Source organism: Pteropus alecto, unplaced genomic scaffold (genome assembly GCF_000325575.1).
Source record: "Pteropus alecto unplaced genomic scaffold, ASM32557v1 scaffold288, whole genome shotgun sequence".
Classification (NCBI taxonomy): Eukaryota; Metazoa; Chordata; class Mammalia; order Chiroptera; family Pteropodidae; genus Pteropus; species Pteropus alecto.
This window is the reverse complement of record NW_006442124.1, coordinates 2,071,271-2,083,658: the sequence shown is the minus strand read 5'-3', so window position 1 is coordinate 2,083,658 and position 12,388 is coordinate 2,071,271.

Genomic DNA, 12,388 nt, shown 5'->3' with positions numbered 1-12,388 from the left:
TGGGGAGCCTCAGAAACATTTTGCGTCCTTGCCATATCCAAATGGTGCCAACCTAACCCATTATAAACCATATTTGGTGTATACAATGTACAGTATCGTGCATATTTACAGCCTCCTTTCAGAAACTGAAACCCCTACTCTATAAAGGAACTCAGTATATTTTTCAAAGTATTCAAGACCTATGCATCAGGGTAGATGTCAACTTTAAATAAAGTATTCAAATGATCCAGGAGAGATTGTGTCTTTGGTTTCAAGTGGCAACTGAAATATTAAAAAAACTTTCCTGGTTCCATCTTTATAGTAGCAGAGCAAATGTTTGAATAGGTTAGCAGAGAGGAAGGGACGCCTTTGGTAGAATTATCTCAACTGTATATAGAATCTAGAATCTATAGATGGATAGGGTGATTGAGGCCCAAATATCAGACTTTCATTCAAAATATACATTCTGAAAAAAAAAAAACAATTCTAAATTGTACTCTATAACACAACATAAAGAAATTTAAATGTGTTTCATCTCTTTATTTTTCTTATAATTCTTTGGTGGTGTCTCAAACACGTGGCGCAAATATCCCCAAATTATAGAAATCAATATAAAATGAAAAGGTAGAAAGTCACGTTAAGTCATACGCTGACGCAAAAATAAAATTAAAACTCATACGCAGGCTATCTCAATTTCAACCTACTCCTCAATGCATGTACTCAGGCTCAAAACATCGATAGCCGAACACTTCACTACCAAAAAGCCTCTGTTCCATGACACTGCTTTTTATCTAGCCAGGTATCCTTACAATGTAGGGACAAAGTGGATGACCATTACCATTATAACATGACTCACTTCATCTCTTTGCCAGGAAAGTAGTCCCCCACTGCTAAAACAAAGGGTCCCAGTGATAAATTCTGAAAAGACAAGTTTGATGCCTGAGGCCATCTGTCATTTTTAGTTTTTGAGAAAAAAAAAAAAAAACTGTTTATAATGGCAGATCTCAGGCCCCTTGCCGATGAGTAAAGAGAAAATGTACCAAGATACAAACGTGAATGAACAGACTCTAGACGATTCCTTTATATCTTAGACACAGCAATCCCCAGATCAATACATGAACTTAGAGATAACTGACATAGCCTGCTGAGGGAGGCTGGTTCCGACTCCTCAGTTCTAGGATGTTCTGGGATCACAAAATACTGTACCAAATCACCGCACAATATGTGTTACAGACCGTGGCAGTGTCCTAATAAGTAGAATTTTGATTTTATTACGTTATTTATTTTATCACAAAGTTCAAATTCTGTAGTGTATCAGAAAAATTTTAATTTAGGAGCACGATAACATGGTTAGTGGTATTGTGTGAGAATGTGAACAATAACTGCTAATTGAATGATGGTAAACATCACCAGACTTTATCAATGCTGACGTTTAAAATAGAAGCTATTTTCAATAGTCAACTACTCTCCTTTCACGAAAGTAAAACAGTTTTCTTACAAAGGGGTCTTATTTTTTTTTCACTCAATATTATTGATATGTTTTCCCATTTTCCACTTTATGTTTCTTGTATTTACAACTATTCTCATGAAATCAGAAGAAGAGAATGCTCGTATGGTAAAAATAGAGATGTGATATAAAAGCATCTCTTCTTGGCAAGTAAATAAATTAATCGATTGATGGATTGCTTTGCAATATTGTCCTTCAAAGGGAGTAGATGAGGGACAGTACTATAATTTTTCTCAATAGTTATAGCTGTAACTATAAGGGAACAGTTCCATTCTTCACTAGTCCAAAGTTCTCTTTCCAGAATCCTTAACACAGCACTTACTACCTGAATCTCATTATTTCTCCCTTTTATTTCTTCCATGTAGCTTAGTATTAGCTACACGGGACAATCGAAAATATATTCATTCACTTAGTTTTATTTTGCCTTTTTTTTTTTGAGATTTGATCTGGAGCTTTCTATATATGATGATGATGAAGAGGAGGAGGTAGAGGAGAATATAATGGTTGTGGCCATTTATATTTATCTTCCAAACATTTCATGTTGGGAAGTAAAAAAATACTCTTTAATAAGCCAGAAAACAAATATAAACCAGAACAGTCATAGATGACCTGGACATAGAGCCACCCTACATCAAACTGATATTAATTGAGTCCTTATGTTAACTTATTTGACTATCAACTTATTTATTCTTTATTTCAGTCAAATAATATTAAGCAAATATTATTATTCCCATTTAACAGTTGTTGAGTAAATGGAGGTTCAGAGATATTAAATAACTGCTCCATAGTCACATAGCTCAAAACTAGGAGAGGCCAGAATTCAAATATTAATCGATTCAAAGCCCTATGTTTAAAGTTGTTTAAAAAAATTATGTCTTTTATAATATTTCTCTGATAATACATACAATTTTTCCCAAAAAAACCTAAAGAAGTTTATAAATCAAGATGAAATTCCCAAGAAATCATTGAAGAAAGTATAACATTGTTGGCTTAGAGTATTATATATTTTATATTTTTTCCATGCAATAATTAATGACTAATTATACTAATATGTTTTATTAGTCTTCTTTAACAAAATTAAGTGTATTATCCATAAAATACTAGAGAACACAAGTAATTTACAATTATAGTGTTTTTTAATGATTTTACTCATATCTTTCATAGTTTACTCCATACTAAACTCCAAAATTACCTCATAGTTTACACACCCCTTCTACACACACACAAACACATCATGAATCATTGGTAAGTACAAAGTGATGTCTTAAAGAAAAAGAAACAGATCTCAAAGGCTATCTTATGGATTGAATATTTGTGTCATCCACCCCCATAAATATGTTGAACCCTATCCCCATGGTGATGGTATTTGGAGGCAAGGCCTTTGGGAGTTAATTAAGTTTCTATGTGGTCATGAGGCAGGGCCCCCCATAATGGGATTAGTATCCTCATTAGAGGAAGAGAGATAAGAACCTGCTCTCTTTCCAGTGAGGACACAGTGAGAACTAGGACCTCTAATGTCAGAAGCCTGTAAAAGGACCAGGAAATGAATCTACCAAGACTTTGATCTTGGACTTCCGGGCTTTCAGAACTGTAAGAAAACGTGTCTTTTGTTTAAACCTAAGGTATTTTTTATGGCAGCTTAATCATACTGATACAGACATTCTACTACCTTCAGAATAAATGTAATCCCCTCCGTGTCCTTGACTCATGAGACCAGGCTTCCTGGGACAGATCTTTCTTTCTCTGGGATTAGTTTTCTCTTTAACTTTCCAACTTTCCTGTGGTTAATAGATTTTGTGTGTGAAGGAGAGGAATGGAGTCTTCTTTTTAAATTAAATTTTATTTTATTTTCCTATTTATTGTGAGATAATTAGCATATAACATTATTTTAAGGGGTATAACATAATAATTGCATATATGTATATGTCACAAAATGATTACAATTTTAATGTGTTCATCACCTAAACAAGTTATACACCTTTTTCTTATGAGAACTTTTAAGATCTAATCTCTTAGCAACTTTCAAATATACAATACAGTATTGCTAACTAGTTTCCATGACATACATTACAACACCAGAACTTATCTTACAACAAAAAGTTTGGACTTTTTGACTACCTTCACTCAGTCCCTCATATTAGTGATTTTTGAGTGCATATCCATATGTTTATTGGCCATTTGCATGTCTTCTTTGGAAAAAAATGTATATTTAGGTCCTTTGCCAGTTTTTAAATTGGATTATGTTTTTTTCTACCGAGTTGTATTTGTTCCTTATATATTTTGGATATTAACACCTTATCAGGTAATGTGGCTTGCAAATATTTTCTCTCATTCTATAGGTTGCCTTTTCATTTTGTTGATCATTTCTTTTGCTGTGCAGAAGCTTTTTTACTTTGATGTATTCCCACTTGTCATTTTTGCTTCGGGTGTTAATACAAAAAATCACACCAAGACCAAAATCAAGAAGCATTAGCCTCATATTTTCTCCTGAGAGTTTTATAGGTTTAGGTCTTACATTTAAATTTTTAATACGTTTTGAGTTACCTTTTTGTGGACAGTTAAATATAGGGGTCTATTTTCATTCTTTTGCATGTGAATATCGTTTTCCCAGAATCATTTATTGAAGAAGCTGTCTTTTCTCCATAGAGTATTCTTGGCTCCCTTGTTAAATATTAGTTGACTATATATGCATAGGTCTATATCTTGGCTTTCAGTTTTGTTCCATTAGTTTGTATGTCCATTTTTGTTACCAGCACTATACCATTTTTGTAATATAGTTTGAAATCAGGAAGACTGATATTTCCAGCTTTCTTCTTCCTCAAAATTGCTTTGGCTATTCAGACCCTTTCGTGGTTCCATATAAAATTTAAGATTGGTTTTTCAATTTCTGTAAAAAATGCCATTGGAATCTTGATACCAATGTAATCTATAGATAGATTACTACCTGAATCTCATTATATGAGATTATAATCTATAGTTATCTTTGGTTAGTATGAACATTTTAATAATATTAATTCTTTCAGCTCCTGAACACAGATAATTTTTTCATTTATTTGTGTTCTTTCCAATTTCTTTCATCAACTTCTTATAGATTTCAATACATAGATCTGTCACCTTCGCAGTTAAATTTATTCTTAAGTATTTTCTTGTTTTTGATGTTATTGTAAGTGAGATTGTTTTTCTTATCTTTTTTCAACAGGGAAGTTTCTTCATCAGTCAGCTCAGTTGGGGACTCTAGACAGGTCAGTTATTAGCATCCTTGGGCAAGTGGGGCTCTCTCTGTTTGGGTATGCTACTTCTGGTGCTCTGAGTTTGGGAGTGCCGCTGGCTGGGAACAGTTGGATAAGATTGCTGTCTTAGTTCCCTGTCCGAATGTGGCTGTAGGGTTGGTTCCAGGCTGACCATTTTACGTGGTTAGGCTTTCTAGTTAGTTAGGACTGGATTCTATACTCACCATCAAATGCATGACTGTGATATTTACTTTCCTGCTCAGGCAGATCTATAAGATAAGCTCTATAGTACTATTGCCTGATGGATGGGACTGGAATCAGGAGGAACTCCAACCAGGCTCCTGGGCCAGATGGGGTCATTGGCTCAGCTTTGAAGATGGACAGAGCCACTGACTGGGATCTCTGCTCAGATATCACTGAAAATGGAGATGTAGAGTGGATTACGCAGCCTTCCCAGTGCTCCGGTAGCAGACTTTCTGGCCTCTTCCCACTAGCAATAGCACTCCCACTCCATTGTGACAAACAAAAATATCTCCAGACTTTGGCAAATATCCTCCCTAGGAGGTATAATTGTTCCTGATTGAGGACCACTATTGTAGCCAATACGAAGTGCTTTGTATTTATTCTCTGTGTTATCCAGAATCATTGACCTTTGAGCAGAAAAGTTGCAGGGTTCTAGTGGACATTACATAAAGCTCCACACTACATGTGAGACTATAAAGGAAGATCAGAGGACCAGTGAAGAGACAAGGGTAGAGATCCAGATAAGAAACACCTGGGCTTGGACTGCTGAAGACATTATTGTTAGGAGTTACTGATGGGTGGGATAAAGGAAGTAAGAGACAACAAAGAAGACTCCAATTTTTGACCAAGGTAACTAAACAATGATAATGTCACTTTCATGGTTAATTTTATGTGTCAACTTGACTTGGCTAAGGGATGCCGAAAGAGCTAGTAAAACATTATTTTGTGTGTGTGTTTGCGATATTGTTTCCAGAAGAGATTAAGATTTGAATCAGTAGACTGAGTAAATAAAATAGCCCCTACAAATGTGGGTGGATATTATCCAATCCATTAAGAGCCTGGATTAAACAAAAACTGCTAAGAATGGTAAATTTGCTCTATTTCCTTGAACTGGGACATCCATCTTCTCCTGTCCTTTGGCGTTAACACTCATGATTCTTCAGGATTTAGTTTCTCTGGACTTCAGACTGGAACCAGAAATTACACCATCAAACCCGATATTCAGGACTCAGACTCAATTATACCACCAGCTTCCCTGGTTCTCCAGCTTGCAGATGGCAGACTGTGGGACTTTTCATCTTCCATAATTTCATGAGCCAATTATAATAATCAGTCTATCTATCTGTCTTATATAAATCAGACTATCTATCTGTCTGTCTATCTGTCTCTCTCTCTCTCTATTATCTATCTATCATTTATCCTTCCATCCATCTATCATCCTATTGGTTCTGTTTCTCTGGAGATCTCTAATACAGTCATTGACTTAAGTGAGAAATCTTCGATAGAGATAAAGGGTGAAAGATTTGTGGGGTGTGGGTATTAGGGCAGGGAGAAAAGTTTAAAGGTAATAGCAATTCTGTCATGAACATGTAATTTGAGATTCTCTTTAGATATATAAGTTGAGACAATGGGTAGACTGTTGGATATTCAAGTTGGGGGTTAAAGGGAGTAATTAGAAGTGAAAACACAAACTTATTTAGGAATCAATATATACAGAGACATTTAAAATCACAGGACCAGATTTAATCACTTAGGATTCTGGTACAAAAATATATGCCTAAATGTGTTCCAGAAGCTTTGCAGGATATTTAAATTTTTGAGAAAAAACACGGATTCCTGGTATCTGTTGGATAGTACATGAGCTAACACAGGTAGTTTACAGTTTCAACATTAGATTGAACCACACTCCTTTTAATGTCATCGTATTTTTATGAACTATGATAAAAAGTAAGTACTGCATGGAAACCAATGTAAAATAAGAAATGAAAATGTCAGTGTCCAGTAGGATTTTAAGATGTCAGAAATTGCGCAGTACCCAAAAGATGCACGCATTGCAGTAGTAACAAAATAAGCATATTACTCTTCTTTCAAATATTGTGTATTTTTAACATGACTGTAATGTTGTTAGAACATGTATTAGTTGCCTATGGCTACTGTGATGAATTACTACCAATTTAGTTACTTAAAACAACGCAATTTTTTTCTCTTGCAATTCTGGAGGTCAGAAGTCCTAAATTGTTTCACTGAGCTGAAATTAAGATGTCAGCAGGACCACACTCCCTTTGTAGGATCTGGCAAGGATTCATTTTTAGCCTTTTCCAGCTTCTATAGCTACATCCCTTGTAGTACTTGGTTTATGGCTCCTTCTTTCATCTTCCAAATCAGCAGTGTAGCATCTTCAAATCTTTGTTGCACATTATCTCTGTCTCCTTTGCCCCTCCCTCTTTCCTTTCTCTTGTAAGGACATCTGAGATTATAGCAGCCCATCCAGGTAATCCAGAGTAACCTAGCTATCTCAATATCCTTAAATTAGTCATATATGCAAAATCTCTTTTGCCATCTAAGATAATACATTCATAGATTCCAGGGATTTGTTTCTGAATAGCTTTGAAGGACATTATGCAGCCTACCACAGGATGTAAATACATAGTAAATTGTTTGGAACTAATTACTTAAAAAATGGAACTCTCAGATACTTCTTTCATCATAAGAGTATTCTGAAAAACACTACTGAGACATTAAGGATACCAAAACCTGTGAAAGTTTCATAACCTTTGACCTAGATAATAAGGTAGTTAGAGACCCAAAGATTTCCAATAATGAGTTTTGGAGAATTCCAACTTTGGAAAGATAGAAATGATTCATCAGGGAAGAAGAGCTAATGATGCAGGAGTAAAACTAAGAAAATGTGGGATTTCAGAAGGCAAGTGGAAAAAAGTGCTTAAGGAAGGAACAATAATATGTGTTTAGCACCACTTAGCACATAGTGTAAGATGAAAAGTGAGATCTGATGTTTGTATTTGGCCACAACTGAACCCAAAATACAAACATAAATATATTTTGGACACAACCGAACCCAAAATACAAATATAAATACATTTTGGTAGTTAACTGTCCTATTATAGTATAGTGAACAATCATCTAAACTGGTCTTCAAAAAAATAATTGCGACCTCATATATAGTATATTTACAGCAAAAGTTATCTATCTTCTATCTATCTATCTATCATCAATCATCATCTATCATCTATCGATAGTATTCACTATTCATCTTTTTATAAAGCCAGAAGGTGGCAAAATGTAATGACAGCTCTTCATCCAAACATTTTCCTGACGTCCCAACCTGTATCAACATCACAGAATCAGAGGTACGTGGCTAAAAGAAAATCACTGCTAATGAATTGCTCTGAAAATACTTGTAGTTCAGGTTGGGGCATTACAGAAAGATATCCAACATACAAACTGGATGACCTGTGCAGGAGTTCTTGTGTACCTAGTTGCTGACCCTGAGTTAATGTGGAAAAATTTGTCAGTATTGGCAAAAGAGCCCAGTCAACATATAATTGATTTAATTAAGAATTCATGTATTTATTCATTCAATAAACACTTAAAGAGCTCCTACCACTTTGGGCAACATGCAAGAGACTTATTACATGCCAGGCAAGACAGCCCAAGACTAACCACATTCTGTCTGGTGGGTTTTTCAGGGAGAGAGCAAGAACAGAAAGAGAACATCACAGAACAAAGCTTATGTGATGTAGCAAAATCACATACTCATTTTCAACATTTCAAACCCTATCCAGTTTTTAAATGGGATTTTTTCAGATGAATTACATCACTTATAAAAATACATACCCACATTATGCAATCAGGAGCATCATCAAATAAATTTGAAATGGTTTCCTTCTTAATAACCTCTACCAGTTTCCAGCAGGACATCAAATTAGCAGAGTAAAATATCTGTTACATACCACCCGCTCGACTGAACTCAATAAAATGTATATTTTCACGTCTAGTTTGAAGAGTTGAAATATCTACATTATTGAGCAATGGCCAGGTAAAATTCAAAGACAGTACATCTTTTTCAAACTGATATTTGTTGTATTTGCTGTCATTTTAAAATCCTTTATATTTTAGGGAGCAGATTTTCAAAATAGTTATAAACATTCTTTTTTTTCCCCCAATTCAAAACTTTCAGTAGCTTTTTAAAGTATATGTTAAATTTAGAGCTATTTTTCCTAAAGACAGAAGTGCTATGTAATATTCCCTTTAGAAGGTATATTGTATTTACATTTTGCAGTTTGGACTGAAGATAATGAAAAGAAAGCCATCCACCTTGTAATGTATACAAATGTAAGGCTAAATCATTATCACATGCTCATTCAATTTCATTTTTATCATTAATGTTATCAGTCTATTGAGAAAATCTTATGCTTACTTTAAAAGTATTCATTTACAAGGTCCCGAGGAACCAATTAAAAGTAGAGAATCATACAGAATCCAAACAAAAAATGTTAACCCAGGTAAAATCTTTTAAAAAGAATAAGATTGCACTGTAGTAATCTCAAAGACAAGAGACTTAAAGAAAAAAACGTTTCCGTTTCCTGTTGCATAGTTTCTTCATGGATCAGAAAAACACCTTCACAATTGCTCTTTCCTAACCTCTTTTTCATTTAAGAATTCATTCATTTTCCATTTGGTCTTCTCCCAACTTCTTGTGTACTGCCTTTGGCCAATAACCACTCATCAGGAATTGGTTTGCTATGAGCCTGTGGAACAAATCTTCCCGCTGCTCACTACCCAGATGGAATCAGAGACATTTCACCCAAGCATTGGGAAGAATTTCATGTGTGTTCAAAAATATACTTTCCCAAGGTGGTTTTCAGGAGACATTTGCTAATTTAAAATATATGTTTCCCTGCTCTCTCTGAACCTGGTAAACAGTGTTCCTGGAATAGGATTTTCATATAAAATACAAGAAACTATTTAAAGTGAAATAGAATTTTATATCAATAGTGAATACTTTTGTAGTATAAGTGTGTCCCAAATATTGAACGGGAGATACTTATGCTAAAAATATTTCCAATTTTTATCTAAAATTCAAAAGTGAGTATTTGCTAAATCTGACAATCCTATTCTAGGGGCTATTAGACATTAACCTCCTACATAAATGTCTTTTTAGTGCATTCCCAAATGGTCAGGAGGCCAGTATTTACTACTCGTCTTTTCAGAAACTCACAAAGGAGGCCCAAAGTAATGACATCTGTTCCTCAAGAAATTTTCCTGAGACTTTAGACTTTTAGAAAACTAACCTTTTCTCACATTAAAAGCTGAAAGAGCTTGAGTCTTACATCTCAGTGTACAACAGGGGTTGTAAAATCTATATTCTCAGTCAACGAATTTTGCTATCTAAAATGTGTTAATTTAAAGCTATTGATGTGAATAATAGCAAAATAGTAATAAGTTTTTAAATAATTGAACATTACCTCAAAATATTTTAGAATTAAAAAAACTCTACAATATCAAAAACTTGGGTATATTTATCAAATATATCAAAAATGCACTATTTTCCATGGAACCTTAGGCCTCAATAAGCCTTGGTTTCCACATTCATAAATGTGAGATAATAGCCTCTATAGTAGAGTTGTTATGAGCATTAGACATTAGTTCAGTAGAGGTCTTAGCAGAGATCCATAGATTTAGTAGAAAAATCAGATAATAATAAATATAATTATTTTTAGAGGCATAGCTGATGTACATCATCTAGAAAAATTACAAACCATCTTAAGATTGCTAAGGAAACATGCTAAGCTTGAACTTAAAACAATAAAATGATTTGTTTTCTATCGCAAATATTTTAATATTTAATTACAAAATATTTTGGAGAAAGAATCAGTTAAATACAGGGCAAAAGACTAGATAATTTGCCATTTGAGGATAAAATATGCAATGGAAGTTCATAATTCAAAATGTTAATCAAATATATTTTATAACTATAGTATTATTGTAGTCACTATGCTGGTGGATATTTCTAGCCAAATACACAGAACAATAAAAGATATAGATGTAACAAATTAGGAAGCAGAGTTGAACCTAGTTATTTTGTTTATGAAGGTAATTTTACCATAAAAAATATTTTTATAATTTAGGATTTTAATATGAATCATATATTGGCAACTTGCCATCAAGTACTCTATGCAGTCCTAAGGTTCCTTCATTTTCTGATTCATTTTTTTATTTGACACACATGTGCTAAGCACCAAATATGTGTTAGGCACTGTGTTAAGTATACAGGTAGAATGGTATGCAAAATAAACAAGGCCGATGAACAGATCAACCTTATATACTGTTGGCTGCCTTCAGTCCCTTTTCTAATCAGTCTACGTACCATGATTTGCCAGTTTAACCACTGGCAGATCTATGGCATTGAAAACTGAGTAGAAACAGGCTCATAAGAGAGAGTTACAAACTGAACACTGTATTTAAAAAGGTCAGGGAAGTAAGTTAATAAACTTCAGTCCCTAATAAGATGCAAATTCTATAAGAATAAATAAAAAGTGAACAAATACATAGGTTCAAGATTCTCAGGCTAAAATAGAGCCATCCATGCTTATAGACTCTTTAGTTATTTAATACATTTATTTAATAAATATTTATTGAGTTATTCTTGTCCCACACACCATGTAACAACTATGACATGGGTATCTTAAATTATAGTTATTAAAAATCAGATTAAAATGTAGAGGTAGGAATTTTTAAGACTATCTCAGTCTCATCAGGTACTAAAATTAAGATATATATTGAATAATGTCTTTTATAATAGCTAGAGTATATATTAAAAATAATGCTCAAAGTTAACCTGGTATGATTGAGTCACTATTTATTCTATTCAGTGTTAAATGAAGGCTAAAGATGTATTAGTTCCTTGTATAAGATTTTTTGTAATCTCTACGGAGAATTTCCACTTTACAAGTTGGAATTTTCATTGAGAATACCAGATTTTGCTAACTTTACAGCCAAATTTGTGGCCAAAATCATTTTCTTATAAATGTCATATTCATATTCCTATCTTTGCCTAGTTTAAATTTTTTGTTCTAGTCATCTGGTCATTTCCATTTATAATTCCTTTCCTCCCCTTGTAGATTATAACATTTCATTCAGACCAGACACTGAGATGATGAATGAATAGTCTGGAGAGTTTCAAATTGGAACAGCAGGGAAAAATATAATATGTACCACTCTATAATTTATTCCTGAAAAATTCATTCATCAAGTTCTTTCTTACCTACACTCTCAGCCTGAATAGTCTCCTTCCCACTCCCCCAGTCTCATCAATGGTCTTACTCACTTCATTAACTTTTATTAATTTTCTTATTATTTAAAAAGGAAATTAGCCCCCATAAGTTTTATATATGTAAGAAAGAAGGAAAGTATAGATTTTTCAAGACCTCATTATTCAACTCAGAATTAAAAGTTTATGATGCTATCTCTCTCTCTAATTCTACCTCTTATCTCCCCATTACAAGGTAGTTACTTACTGAATTTTGTTTTTTCATCTTTCTCTTGTTTTTTTTTCTTTTCTTTTCATGATTTTATCAGCACTCATGGCTCTAAACACATATTATCAATCGTAGCTCCCTTTTCGGTC